Below are 5,507 nucleotides of genomic sequence, written 5' to 3'. Positions count from 1 at the left end.
ACAAAATTATAAAAGCACTGGACAAGCTAGATGCAGGAAAAATGTTCCCAATGTTGGGGGAGTCCAGAACCAGGGGCCACAGTCTACGAATAAAGGGGAGGCCATTTAAAGCTGAGGTGAGAAAAAACTTTTTCACCTAGAGAGTTGTGAATTTGTGGAATTCACTGTCGCAGAAGGCAGTGGAGGCCAATTCACTGGATGAACTTAAAAGAGGGTTAGATAGAGCTCTAGGGGCTAGTGGAATCAAGGGATATGGGGAGAAGGCAGGCACGGGTTACTGATTGTTGATGATCAGCCATGATCACAACGAATGGCAGTGCTGGCTCGGAGGACCAAATTGCCTCCTCCTGCACCTATTTTCTATGTTTCTATGTTCTAAGGAATGGATGAGAGGAATAAAGAACAAATCAAAACAAGCAGTGATGATCAAGGGAAGGTGGAGCCTGCGATGGTCCATTGTTGACTGTGGAGAAGGGGGTGACGAGTGGGATGACCAGGGTGGGGGAGGGACAGAGAGAGAGGGGATGCAAGGGTTAGTTGAAGTTAGAGAAATCAATATTCATACCGCTGCTCAAGCGAAATATGAGGTGCTGTTCCTCCAATTTGCGCTGGGCCTCACTCTGACAGTGGAGGAGGCCTAGGACAGAAAGGTCAGTTTGGGAATGGGTACGAGAGTTAAAGTGTTTGGCAACTGGGAGATCGCGTAGGCTATGGAGGGTGTGAGCGCAATTTGTTCAGCGAAACGATCGCCCAGATTCCTTTTCTTCGGAGATGATGCCCGACCCGTTGAGTTACTCCAGCATTCCGTGCCTCTAAACCAGCATCTGCATTTACTTCCTGCACATTTTGTCTGCTCCACTGCCAAATCTGCTCAAGGTTTGCCTACTTTATCACACGCAGTTTGGAGCATACCAAGGGGTCTTGCACAACTGAGACCACAAGTCGAGGACCATGGCTCTGATGACCCCACCAGGGTAGGATGCAAGGACCCCAGCAAAGACCATCGAGTCATAGAGTCATAGAGCGTGGAAGCAAACCCTTCGGCCCAACTCGCCCATGCTGACCAATATGCCTGTCACTGCTCATCCCAATTCAAAGGTTTCAAAGGTCTTTTTTTTGTCACGTGTACCAATTAAGGTACAGTGCTATTTGTACTACTAAACAGCCATACTAAAAGAAAGCAACAAGACACACAAATACATACAAGTTAACATAAACATCCACCACAGCGGAAGCATGCAGGTACAGCAGGCAGTGAAGAAAGCCAATGGAATGTTGGCCTTCATAACAAGAGGAGTTGAGTATAGGAGCAAAGAGGTCCTTCTGCAGTTGTACTTGGCCCTAGTGAGACCGCACCTGGAGTACTGTGTGCAGTTTTGGTTTTCAAATTTGAGGAAGGATATTCTTACTATTGAGGGCGTGCAGCGTAGGTTTACTAGGTTAATTCCCGGAATGGCGGGACTGTCATATGTTGAAAGACTGGAGTGACTAGGCTTGTATACACTGGAATTTAGAAGGATGAGAGGAGATCTTATCGAAACGTATAAGATTATTAAGGGGTTGGACACGTTAGAGGCAGGAAACATGTTCCCAAAGTTGGGGGAGTCCAGAACAAGGGGCCACAGTTTAAGAATAAGAGGTCGGCCATTTAGAACTGAGATGAGGACAAACTTTTTCAGTCAGAGAGTTGTGAATCTGTGGAATTCTCTGCCTCAGAAAGCAGTGGAGGCCAATTCTCTGAATGCATTCAAGAGAGAGCTAGATAGAGCTCTTAAGGATAGCGGAGTCAGGGGGTATGGGGAGAAGGCAGGAACGGGGTACTGATTGAAAATGATCAGCCATGATCACATTGAATGGCGGTGCTGGCTCGAAGGACCGAATGGCCTCCTCCTGCACCTATTGTCTATTGTGTATTGTCTATTCCCCACATTCCTCACTGTGATGGAAGGCAATAAAGTCCAAACCTCTTCTCTCTTTTTGCTCCCGCTGCCGGGGCAGTCGAACCATCCGTCGGGGCGATCAAAGCTCCCGCAGCCCGCGATCGAAACTCCCGCGTCGGGGTGATCAAAGCCCCCGCTTCGGGGCGATCGAAAACCCCGCGTCGGGGCGCTCGTAGCTCCTGCAGCTTGGAGCTCTCGAAGTCGGTCTCTAACCAGAGACCGCAGCTCCACGAAGTTACGTCCTGCAGGCTCTCTCCCGCGATTGGAGCTCGGAGGTCGGTCTCCAGCAAAAGCTGCCAACTAAGCTGCCATCTCCTCAATGTTAGGCCGGACGTCCAGTGCGGACGGAGATATGATACGGAACAAAATCGCATCTTTTTATTTTTTATTTTTTTAGATTTAGAGATACAGCGCAGATACAGGCCCTTCGGCCCACCGAGTCCGTGCCGATCAGCGATCCCCGCACACTAACACTAACCTACACCCACTGGGGACAATTTTTACATTTGCCCAGCCAATTAACGTACAAACCTGTACGTCTTTGGAGTGCGGGAGGAAACCGAAGATCTCGGAGAAAATCCACGCAGGTCACGGGGAGAACGTACAAACTCCGTACAGACGGCGTCCGTAGTCAGGATCGAACCTGAGTCTCCGGCGCTGCATTCGCTGTAAGGCAGCAACTCTACCGCTGCGCCACCGTGCCGCCCCAATGTGATCAAGGCTGATCATTCTCAATCAGTACCCCATTCCTGCCTTCTCCCCATTCCCCATATATTCGCTGTAAGGCAGCAACTATACAGCTGCGCCACCGTGCCGCCCTTCGATGTAAGAGATTAAAAAATGTTTCCCCCAACCTCCCACCCCACCCTCGCCCCCCACTCAATACAAGCTAAAGAACACTAAAACATACATTTAACACATACTATTCACAACAACAAAGAAATAAGGGGCTTACAGACTTGGCGAGGCCGCCATTGCCGGCGCCACCCGTTGGAGATTTGCCCATATTTGGCCAATATCCCTCTAAAACTCTCCTGTCCTGTCCAAATGTTTTTAGACTATAGACTTTAGTGGTAAAGCGTGGAAACAGGCCCATTGGTCCACCGACCATTGGTCACCCTGTACAGTAGCACTACCCCACACACTAGGGACAATTTACAATTTTATCAAAGCCAATTAATCTACAAACTTCGATGTCTGTTGTAGGAAACCAGAGTACCCAGAGAAAACCCACGCGCTCACGGGGTGAATGTACAAACTTCATACAGACAGCACCCACAGTCAGGATTGAACCTGGGTCTCTGCCGCTGCAAGAAGTGCCGCCCTCTTCCTAAATGTTGTTATAGCACCTACCTGACCTGTTGAGTGTCAAAGGCAAAGAGTCATAGAATACAGGCCCATTGGTCCAACTCATCCATGCTGACTAATATGCCCCATCTAAGTTAGTCCCAATTTCTGTGCTTGGCCTATATCCCTCCAAAACATTCCCTCTCAACATTTAGCATCCATACACCTGTTCATTGTCTTTGAAATGTTGTTACTGTACCTGTCCCAAACACATCCACTGGCAACTCGTTCCATTTGCCCAACATTCCCTGAGTTAAAAGAACTAGCTGACGTTTTGGGTCGAGACCCTTCTGCAGACTCTGTAAAAGACTCTGTACATTCGCCCCGTCCATTTGAAAGACAATGACGCCCAACGTGGGGCTCGAACCCACGACCCTGAGATTAAGAGTCTCATGCTCTACCGACTGAGCTAGCCGGGCTGCAAATCAATCCAACATTATCTGTTTATAGTTCAGGGCGGCACGGTAGCGCAGCGGTAGAGTTGCTGCTTTACAGCGAATGCATCGCCGGAGACTCAAGTTCGATCCTGACTACGGGTGCTGCACTGTAAGGAGTTTGTACGTTCTCCCCGTGACCTGCGTGGGTTTTCTCCGAGATCTTCGGTTTCCTCCCACACTCCAAAGACGTGCAGGTATGTAGGTTAATTGACTGGGTAAATGTAAAAATTGTCCGTAGTGGGTGTAGGATAGTGTTAATGTACGGGGATCGCTGGGCGGCGCGGACTTGATGGGCCGAAAAGGCCTGTTTCCGCGCTGTATATATATGATATATGATATGATATGATATATTGCTAACATCAGCAGTATGAAAAAACAATGCGAATATCCTTCATCCCCTACAACAACATTAAGGGCATAAAGTAACCAATGCCGTAGAAAATCAATGGGACAGACCGCACCTGGAAAGGTTTCCAAGCTGGAAAGGGTACATAGATTTGTTGGGGGCAAAAAAACTGCAAATACTGGTTTAAATCAAAGGTAGACACAAAATGGAAAGATAGAATCCTTTCCTTCTCTGTCGAGATGCTGCCTGACCCGCTGAGTTAATCCAGCATTTAGTGTGCACCGACAGAGGAGATTTACTGAAGGAGGGTGTTGCCAGGACTAGAGGGTCTAAGCTATAGGGAGAGGGTGATTAGGCTGGGACTCAGTTCCTTGGAGTGCAGGAGGGTGAGGGGTGATCTTTTCGAGGTGCTCAAAATCATGAGAGGAATAGATCGGGTAGACACACAGAGTTTCTTGCCAGGAGTAGGTGAATCGAGGACCAGAGGACACAGGTTTAAGGTGAAGGGGAAAAGATTTAATAGGAACCTGAGTGGTAACGTTTTCATACAAAGGGTGGTGGATGTATGGAACGAGCCGCCAGAGGAGGTAGTTGAGGCAGGGACTATCCCAACGTTTAAGAAACAGTTGGACATATACATGGATAGAACAGGTTTGGAGGAGTATGGACCAAACGTGGGAAGGTGGGACTAGTGAAGCTCGGACTTGTTGGCCGGTGTGGGCAAGTTGGGCCAAAGGGCCTGTTTCCACACTGTATCACTCTGTGACAATGACCATGACTCTGTCTAGTAAATGGGCAGACGAGGTTTCGGGTTGGGTACCTTCTTCGGGCATTAAGGGTATCTCACGATCAACGCTTAACATTGGGACCTTGAAGAAAACCGGGCAACCCAGGCGAAAGCCAATGTAGGAAAAAAAAGAACGTGCAAACTCCACTCAGATAGCTCTGGAGGTCGAGATTGAACCCGGATACCGGGAACTGCGAGTTCTGGAGACACGAGGCACTGCAGGTGCTGGGCTCTTGAGCAAAATACAAAGTGCTGGAGGAAGTCGACTGGTCAGGCAGCATCCGTGGAGGGAGTTGGACAGACGACTTTGCGCGTCGGGGCCCCTCTTCAGACCCGCTGCGCCGCCCAACATCACCTTGTGAGAATCTCTCTCCTTCACAGCTGAAAGGTTCCCCAGGTTAAAGTTGACAATAGACAATAGACAATAGACGATAGACAATAGGTGCAGGAGGAGGCCATTCGGCCCTTCGGCCCTTCGAGCCAGCACCGCCATTCAATGTGATCATGGCTGATCATTCTCAATCAGTACCCTGTTCCTGCCTTCCCCCCATACCCCTGACTCCGCTATCCTTAAGAGCTCTATCTAGCTCTCTCTTGAATGCATTCAGAGAATTGGCCTCCACTGCCTTCTGAGGCAGAGAATTCCACAG

The 5,507-nt window shown here is 49.1% G+C and overlaps 1 non-coding gene across 1 annotated transcript; it reads right to left on the bottom strand.

Annotated features, from left to right (window-relative positions):
• Positions 1 to 3,633: 3,633 nt before the first annotated feature.
• Positions 3,634 to 3,706, bottom strand: trnak-cuu (transfer RNA lysine (anticodon CUU)). Its single transcript has one exon. It is a non-coding gene; the product is annotated as a tRNA-Lys (tRNA).
• Positions 3,707 to 5,507: the final 1,801 nt, after the last annotated feature.

This window comes from Rhinoraja longicauda, chromosome 34, assembly GCF_053455715.1.
Source record: "Rhinoraja longicauda isolate Sanriku21f chromosome 34, sRhiLon1.1, whole genome shotgun sequence".
Taxonomy (NCBI): Eukaryota; Metazoa; Chordata; class Chondrichthyes; order Rajiformes; family Arhynchobatidae; genus Rhinoraja; species Rhinoraja longicauda.
Note: the sequence above shows the minus strand (reverse complement) of the source record. Positions and strands in the feature narration are given on the sequence as shown.